We start from the raw sequence: 9,703 nt of genomic DNA on the forward strand, positions 1-9,703 counted from the left end.
TCTCCCTTGCTCCCGAAGGGATGAGACCAGTGAAGTATCTTAGATGGCTGCTTGCAGGCTTTTAAGACCCCAGGTGCTACTCACCAAGGTAGAATGTAGAACATTGCCTTTATAAACTATTATGCCAATTGAGCTAGATAGAACTCAACAAATATTTATCGAGCATCTGTTTTATTTCTGGACAGGCCTTGTGATCTGCTTCTGAAAGGTCACAGCCTTAAAAACCTTATGGAGCAGTTCATCTGCACACATGGGGTAGCTATGAATCAGAACTGACTCAAAGGCAACTAGATCTATGTTACTCAATGATGTAAGCATAGTCTCTGCCGTCATGGAACTTTTATAAAATATTCTTGTGCATTAGCAGTTGTTTATGATTATTAAAGAAAGAAGACTTGGAAATGATGCTTTATTGATTTGGGCTCTTGTAATTTGCTTAGCATATATTAGTCAGCCCGGCTGGGATGGACTGTGAGATTGTCAAAAAATAAGTTTCTGAAGAGGCAGTGAGAATAGGATTCTTGACTGTAGCGTCACCCAAGTGGAGTCATAAAACACAGATATTATCTGCATGGCCGGTTTGTCCCGTTTAATGACATCTCTACATTGTTTCTTTCTCCCTGAAACAAATAATATTTGCAGAAGTGGTCATGAGACAAAATTTCAAATGAAGTATGTCAAAACATGAAATGACTTTACTCCTAAATAAGGATAAGATAAAGGAAGTTATTGATACTCAGATTTTTATACAAATAGAAGTCAAATAAGTCACACCTTGAGCAATATAATTTGATAAAAAATAGCTCTATATTATTTCTTTATTTATAAAATCAAAGCCAAATGTTACTTCAAAGGAGTTTTGTTAAAATTATTTGTTTATAATGCCAGATCTTTTGTGTTTGAAATATTTTCTTTTTTTCCTAATTCAGCGAAATACTCGAGGTTAATTTTCATTTTCTATGCAGATGAACAAAAACAAAGTTAAATATTGAATAAACCATAAATAATTTAAATTAGACAAATAATAATGAAAACTTCTTAGAAAAGCAGGCAAATATTAGATTATAATAGGCTTTAGTGTCCTTGATATCAACTCAAAATATCAAAAGCCAAAATCCACGAGATAATCAAAAAAATGATTCTAGGCACCACTTTCCAGAAGTATTCATTTTTGAAATCCCTCAACACTGAGAGTAATCCATATTCTGTAATTTTTAAATTTAATTCTTTAGATATAAAGTGGGCATGAAAAATAAGTTAGGAAGCATAGCCAAATTGGGAGTATTTACTCTGAATACATATGTTGTTGTTAAAACATTTTTAGAAGTTTGTGTTCAAATGTTTAAATTTTAAAGCTCAATTTTTAGATTTAGAGTTATCTCTAAAACCAAATTCTGATTCTGTAGCTAGCTGCTTAGAAAACTCTATGCACAAATAATTGAGTTATCTATCCATAGTTCTCTGAAAGCCGCATTTCCTAATCTTCAATTGCTGCTTTTGCATTCACATTTGTAGCTTTCATTTCAACAGCAGATCTTTATTCAGATTGTCCTTCGGGGGACTGTACTGGTGACTTGAGTGTTGTGCCATGCTCCACTGCCCGCCTTCCTGTGCCTGCCTTCACTCCATTCATTCAGCTGTATTCCCTTCTTCCCTCCCCAGGCCTAGGATGCCTGCTTCACTTTGCTGTTTATTTCAGCTGCTAGCCCAGACCAAGCCACATTTCCCTTTAGGAGCCTTGCCTGACTCTATCATACCCAAACGATTTTATGGTCTTTGATGAAGTTCTGTAAAACATGTTAATATTGTTGTCGTTGTGTGTCATTGAGTTGATTTTGACACACAGCAACTCAATGTGACAGAGTAGAACTGTCTCATAGAGTTTCCTTGGCTGTAATCTTTATGAGAGCAGATCTCCAGGTCTTTCTCACCCAGAGCTGCTGGGTGGGTTTGAACTGCCAGTACATTGGTTAGTAGCCAAGCTCCTAACCATTGCGCCACCAGGGCTCCTCTTGTTGATACTACTGATTTAGAATTCGGCATATATTTAGTTGTATCTTTTGATTTATGTGTTCTATCTTCTGAAATTAAAGAAAAAAATTAACGTAAAAGGGCTCTAATAAATTGTTCGGGGAAGTGAGAGCCTGTGGCATCAGTCATCCGAGGAATCTGGACCTGTGAAGGGCCCAGCAGACTCAGGGTTCCAGGACATTCCATTGCTTTCTTCAGGAATCTCTTCTAGATTCTAGGTTGAGCAGTGCTTTGCAATCTCCACTGTATCTATTGCATAGTTAGAACTGCAAAGTAATACTCTTGTTTTAATTTCCAAATATTTCTTATGCTATAATGGAGCAATAACATAATAAAACAAAAATAAACCCATTGCTGTTGAGTCGATTCCAACTCATAGCAACTCTATAGGACAGAGTAGAACTGCTCCATAGGGTTTCCAAGGCTGTAAATCTTTATGGAAGCAGACTGCCACATCTTTCTCCCACGAAACTGCTGGTGGGTTTGAACTGCCAAACTTTTGGTTAGCATCTGAGCTTGTAACCAGTGAGCCACCAGGGCTTCTCTAATATCATAATACAGTAATGTTAATTTTATCTTTGAGATATGATAAAACATTATTTATTTATTAATGAAAGTTTGTTTGCTTATAACCACCTGTAATTTTTCACATGGAGGCAGTGGTATAGTTAGAGAGATAGGTAAGAAGATTAGAGAGAGGAGTGATGTTAAAAATGATGTTGGGGAACCAGAGGGGCTCCTGTTTCTGCTTTCTTTCCTAATAGTCCTGTCATGGTGAATATTCCTTAGGTTTTAAGGGTGGTTCATACCCTTCAGCAGGATTCCCTAAATGGTGCAAAGGGTTAATGTGTTAAACTGCTAACTAAGAGGTTGGTGGTTTGAATCTACCTAGAGGCACCTCAGAAGAAAGGCCTGGCAATCTGCTTCTGAAAAATCAACCATTAAGGGCCCTATGGAGCACAGTTCTACTCTAACATACATGGGGTTGCCATGAGTCAGAATCGACTGGACAGCAACTGGAATACCCTTCAGCATATCCTATTTCAGTCTGAGTTCCCAAAGAGCACAGCTTGATGTAAGAACTTGGATGAGGCAGATTATTTGTGAGGTGATGCCAGGAATCAAATGTGAGGGAGTGAAGAGAGTAGAGAGGAAAAGAGGAAAAGCCAATGTAGGATGCATTATGGAGATTGCTGCCCCTTAGACCATGGCCACTTGACTGTGTGGACCTTTAAGGAGTCCGTCTGGGGAAGCAGGAGGATGGAGCATTTGTTCATCCAACCTTGTCCTGTATTGCTTGGGTGCGTTAACTACCTGTCCCCAAGTTTTGCTTGCAGGTAGGTTTGTCACAGTGTCCAAGAGGGTGCTGGGGCTTGGCGGGAACCTGGCAGTGCCAGGTGTCTGAACTTTCTCCCACAACTCTGGCTAAAGGGGAAGTGACACAGGCCCCAGAGGCATCTGCTGCGTATCCCATTACAGAACCACTGTTTTCATAGCGATGGCTCTGAGCAGGAACTCAATTAGCAGGTACATTTTGGGTTAAGGAGAGACGGAGAGTAGTGTTATTTTATTTTTTTAATTGTGTATATGTGTGTCTAGAAAAGGACGTCATGTTTGGTAAAGAAGAAGGTCATCGAAAATGAGGAAAACCATAACGAGATGGATTGACATGATAGACACAACAACGGGCTCAAACATATCAAAGGTTATGGAGGTGGCAAGGACCAGGCAATGTTTCATTCTGTTATACATAAGTCACCATGAATTGCAGCGGACTCAATGGCGACTAACAAAGACAACATATATGTAACAAATCGTTTGCTATTTGTTCACATGCACAATTAAGTGACTAGTTCGTTTATCACGTCATTCTAAGAGCAATGGTTTTTAGTCTATTCTCCTTGGAGTCCCTTCTGAGGGGGAGAGGCAAAGGAGTAGGTTTCCATACTCAATCCCTGACCCTAATTCAAGTTTGGTCCAAGTTAATCTATTTTACATATTGAGCTTCTGAATGAGCTTTCATTCATACAGCTAATGGTTTGAGAACTACAGTGTAGTGATTAAGAGTTTGGACTTGGGACTACAATCCTCGACTCCACCACTTATCAACTGTATGAACTCTGGGCCTCAGTTTTCACATTCTGAAACATTTGCTTACCTCATAGGTGTGTTGTGAAGCTGGTTTGGGGTAATGTATGTAAATGACTTAATAATACTATTAATAATAATACTATTAATAATACTATTGCATTCAATCGATTTTTTCGAATATTGTAATTATTTTTAAGATAAAATTGCTGCACATTTCCTTGCATAGCTGCAGGTTTTTAACTAGTGAGGAGAATTTCTTTTAGTGTATATTGATGGTTATGCAGTCTGTTATTCCACAATATTATTAAATCTTTTTGGCCCCAAGTATGTATTTAGCATACTAGCTTTCACTTCATAGCAATTGTAATCCCATCTGAACCAAACTGGAAGATAAATTAATATTCTACATATGCAAACTCATTTGGACAAATTGGCTAAAAAAAAAAGACATTTTTTGAATACTGAAATCAGACCTGAATATTTAATATTGCTTTAAAAATTTTATTCTTCTGATTTGATCATTGGATGTTCCTTTCATTTTTCGCAGATTTTGGGATAGCAGCCATAATTTTTACTTCCTACTTTTCTATATTAATTGCACTGTAAGTTTCTGAGGAAGTAATATACACTATTAAAGTTTAAAGGAAATGATTAAATGTGTCTTCCCTAAATGAAACAATATGTAAAAAATAAATTAAATTATAAAATGTGTTTTTATTAAATGGAACAATAGTTGTATAATAAACCATTTATTTCTGTAACTGGGAATGATTTTACAAATATTAAAGACCTGGATTGCTGGTTGATAATAGAGTTCTGTAATCTTCTATACTATCACAAATTCTATATAATACATTTTGCTATATTGTACATCTAATCTTTGTACTAGTTTTTTTCTTACATACATTATCTCATTAATACAACACTGTATGCAGTATTATTTCACACATATTTAAGAAAGGAAACCAAGTCACACAATATTAAATATTTAACTCACTGTCATATTGATAGTATGTGACAAAGAGGGAACTTGAACCTAAATCTGTCTGATTTCTGAGCAATAATTGTGGTATGTTTCTATAAAATAGATTAAATTTGGAAACTATTTTCAAAAGTTTTGAGATTTTCTTATAGCCAATCTGTCTAAATGAATATTTTCTTATATCCTGCTAATCCAGCTGATTTTTTTTTTTGTAAAGAAAACTGAGACCATTCAGGATACTAATCTTGGGACAATTATTAGATTGGAACATCCTAGCCTACCCTGTATTTCATTTATTCACTCTGTGATCATCTGTTAGGTACCTTCTGCATCAGGACCTGTATGGTTGCTGGGAATATAAAGATGAAAGACATACCCTCTTGCCATCAAGGATCTCACAATACAGGGAGGGAAGCAGACAACTGTATAGATCATTGTATGGTAGGCGGTGAGTCCTATGATAGAGGTATATACAAAGTGTGTCTGCAAAATGTATCCAAGGAAAAGACAGGCTACAAAAAATTATTGCAAGAGTGTAATGTGGGGTTCAGCACTGTCTACTTGAGGGGTCATATGAATGCCTGAGGGTTGTCACCATGGGGCAGTTCATAAGGTTCAGGAAAATAATGGAGCAGTAATTCATATCACTTTCTCTGGCTTATCCGAGAGCATTGATGGAAGGCAGTCACCAGACAGCAACTAGATGAACAGCTCAGATGTCTCTTTATCACAGGAAACGATGGACCGTCTGCAGGCTTCGCTTGTACAGATGTTCCAGGTGTGGAGCACGGATGGGCCTGGCAGTCTCTTGTTGCTGATTTCCTTCCTTTCACAACAGCACTCCCCACCCCGCCAGCTTTTATGTCCTTGTCTTAAGTCTCACAACCAATTCAACTTCCCTGTTTGTCCCAGCCAGAATGACTCGCATCCGTCTTCCTGGGCAAAGGGTGATCTGGCTTTCCTTGCACTCTTTCTAGACTACTGTTATGAGAAAAACACACCAATGCTGAGCTTCCTTAACGCTTCTCCTTCAGACTCAGGGGGCTTTTCTTCTGTCAACCAAAATATGCATCTTGCAAATCAAAAGTTTTGTATTCACAACTCTTGTTTCTGGTAGTGGTTTTAGAAGTCTGTTTTGTGGATGTCTCTGATGTGTTCTAGGAATAGAAAGAAACTGAAACAGAACTATAAATATTTCTTTAGTTTTTGAAGGTAATTTCTGTACATAATTTATAAAATCAAACAGTTAAAATAGTTATACAAGTCTTATGATAAAATACAGTAGTCCTTCCCCACCATTTTCAACATATTAATTATTTTGGTACTTGTCTCTAAGGTCAAAATAACAAGCTGTATTGCTATTCCTTGATTTTCAGTTTTAGATATTTTGGTCGCCAGAATAGTAAGTCCACATCCAAATACCCAGAACCTGTGAATGTATTATGTTACGTGGTAAGGGTAATTATGTTACATGGTCAGGTTGCAGATGGATACAGTTGTTAATCAGCTGACCTTAAAATAGAAAGAGTATCTTGGATTATCCAGGTGGGCCCAATGTTGTCACAAAGATTATTTAAATGTTGGAAGAGGGAAGCAGAAGAGTCGGTGTTAGAGTCCTGGGATATGGGAAAGATTCAATTGGCCATTGCTGTTTTGAAGATGGAAGGTGCTTCATAAGCTAAGGAATGTGGGCAGCCTCTAGAAGCTAGAAAAAGCAAGAAAGCAGGTTCTCCACTAGAGCCTCCAGGAAGAAACTGACACCTTGATTTCAGACCAGTGGGACCCATTTCGGACTTCTGACCTCCAAAACTGTAAGATAATAAATTTGTGGGTTATTTGTTTCAGCAGCAATAGGAAACTAATATAGATATTATTGGTGGATTTCATACTATAGAAGACTAGGATTTAATTTTCTTTTTCTCTTCCCCTTTTTTCAATGAGTGTTATAATTATTGGTTATATCTAAATTCAGTGTTTACATTTTTAAGGGCTATGTCTTACACTTTTCACAGCTGAATGATGTAATGTCTTGGACAAACGCTAATATTCTCTGGAGTAATTGCTCCAGTTTTTTGTTTGCTTTGTTTTTGAAGTACTTATCACTAATTGATTCCAACTGTAACTCTCCACTCAGTATCTTCAAAGGCATCGAACCATCTGTCAGTTCTACTCGTTTATATTTTAAGTTTTTTTCCTAAAGGTCTTTGTTCTCCTGTTCCAATCTGAACTGCTTACTCTCTGGGCCTGTACTCATCCTGGGATCTTTTCTTCACCATGATCCCACGAAATCCTATCATCTCCCTCCTTTGGATCAGCTGTTAACTGAATCCAGGTTTTCCTTATTTGTGATTTTTCCTTTATGTTGTTGGAACGTCCTCCAGTAGCTTCCTGAAAAAGGCCAAGTGAAAAATAATTTTTTTGAGAGTTGCACTGTGTGAAATGTCTTTATCTTACCCTCCTGCTTGATATATAATTGGATGGGTATAGAATTGTAGATTGGAAACATGTTTATGGTTTTGAACATATTATTCCATTGTCTTCTATCTTGCGGAGTTAGTGTTGACTAGTCCAATGCTGTCTGATTCTCAATTCCTTTTATGTGGCCTCTTTTCTCCTCTGGGGAGCCCTAGTGGTGCAGTAGTTAAAGCGCTCAGCCACCAACCAAAAGGTTGGAGGTTTGAACCCACCAGTTGCTCCGAAGGAGAAAGATGTGGCAATCTGCTTCTGTAAAGATTTACAGCCTTGGAAACCCTATGGGAGTTTCATGGGTCGCTGTGAGTTGGAATTGACTTGACGGCAGTGGGTTTGTTTTTTTGGTTTTCTCCTCTGGAAGTTTTATTATCTTGTATTTATTTCTGGTGTTCTGAAATTTCTGTTTTTAACTGTTCATAATCTTGTATTTTATTTTATTTCAGTTAGGTATTTGCAGGTATTCACCAATATAAAAATACAATGGATAGGCAAACTGAAAATTTAAGGCTTTGCCATCCTTATTTCAAAAAGACACTCTAGCTCCTTGAGCTGCATGTACTTTTCCAGCAATTTCCCAAAGGCTTTAAATAGTCTAAGATGTTCCACATGGAAGTGATTCCACAACACCCACATACACAGAAAACACTGAAAGCTCTGAATGCAAGGCAATTGGGAGAACTCAACATCTGTACTTGGTGGAGTAGTCCTTTGGAGACATGACCAGTCCCCGGCCCTTGCGTGCCCCATGGTAGATCTATGATGTTGATCATCTCCTGTTTGTCCTAATGGCCCAGTTAATATTGTTGTTGTTACCAGTCCCCAAATCAATCATTATGTGCTTGTTCCCTAAGAAAAACAAGACAGTGCAAAGATCGTATAACTGATACATTTCATTGAAGTCAGGTACTTCTGTAATATCCAGGAGATAAATAACTGCAAAATTTTTAGCCTTTTCAGCTATGCTATATAGAACTTCATCTCTTTTCATACAAGTAAGATCTCAATCGTGTCCAAACCAAATGACAACAATGTGATAGTCCCCGGAAAGGATGGCCTGGTCCACCTGCCAGCCATTGTGTAGAAGATGTGGAAGTATGTACAACATCTTGAAAACTTGACTGATAATTCCAGATAAGAAGAAACAAAGCTGACCTACAGATCTTCCAGAGCCAAAGCTGCTGTGATCTTACAGAGCCTCAGGTCTCCAGCTTTATGAGCCCGCCACCTCCCATTCCCTGGCCTCTCCTTCTATTGTTTCCCACCAAATTCTGTTCTGAAATTTCTTTCATGCATGAATCCTTGTATAGAAATTTTTATTAGTGTTGTTATTATTAATTAATAATTAAATAATAATTTGGGGGACTTTTCTTTTTTGATTTAATAATGTCCTTGTCTTCACTTTCTCTATTCTCTGTATCTGAATATCCTTTTAGTCAGAGGTTGAAAGTCTTCAAATAATCTATTTTTTAAAATATTTTCTATCCTATTTTCAATTTGTTTTTGTCTTTTTCTTTACTATTTGGATATCACATTATCTTTCAACTTTTCTATTGCATTTTATTTTTAAATTTGCTTTTTTGTTGTTTTTTGAAAATTTAATTTTAAAAACTACAACCCATTTGTTTTTTAAAAGAACTTTATAAGGGTATAATTTACATACTGTAAAATTTACTCATTTGTGTTTTATGGATGCAATTTCTCCACTACCTCTCTGAGGATATTGATTACAGAGTTTTGAAGTTTTCTCCTATTTCTTTGCGTTGTCTTTGTTTTCCTCTGAGTTTCTTTTTTATTTGCTTTTATCCCTGTCTTTCTTAGGAAGGGACTTTTCTCAAATTGCTGGTCATCCTTGGTTATTCCTATGTGTGAGGACCTAAAAAGCTGATTGGAAGCTCTAGTTTTTGGTCAGAGCTTGTGTAGACATGGACTTTCTGGTAGGGTGGTTAGTAAGGAACTCCCAGTTTGATTAGGGGTGGGGTCTTGCCTCACTATCTCTGTGTTTTCTCTTGAATCATCAATTTCCTAAGAGAAACTTCAAAAAACCAAACCCATTGCCGAGGAGTTGATTGGATTCATTCCAATCTAGCTTCTCTGGAAGGGAGAGGAAGTGGGTAAGCCTGGCTGATA

At 37.2% G+C, this 9,703-nt stretch overlaps 1 pseudogene; it reads right to left on the reverse strand.

Moving 5' to 3' along the window:
- Positions 1-8,255: 8,255 nt before the first annotated feature.
- Positions 8,256-8,723, reverse strand: LOC101341066 (thioredoxin-like protein 4A pseudogene; annotated as a pseudogene).
- Between the last annotated feature and the right edge of the window lie 980 nt (positions 8,724-9,703).

This window comes from Trichechus manatus, unplaced genomic scaffold (genome assembly GCF_000243295.1).
Source record: "Trichechus manatus latirostris isolate Lorelei unplaced genomic scaffold, TriManLat1.0 scaffold00032, whole genome shotgun sequence".
Lineage (NCBI taxonomy): Eukaryota > Metazoa > Chordata > Mammalia > Sirenia > Trichechidae > Trichechus > Trichechus manatus.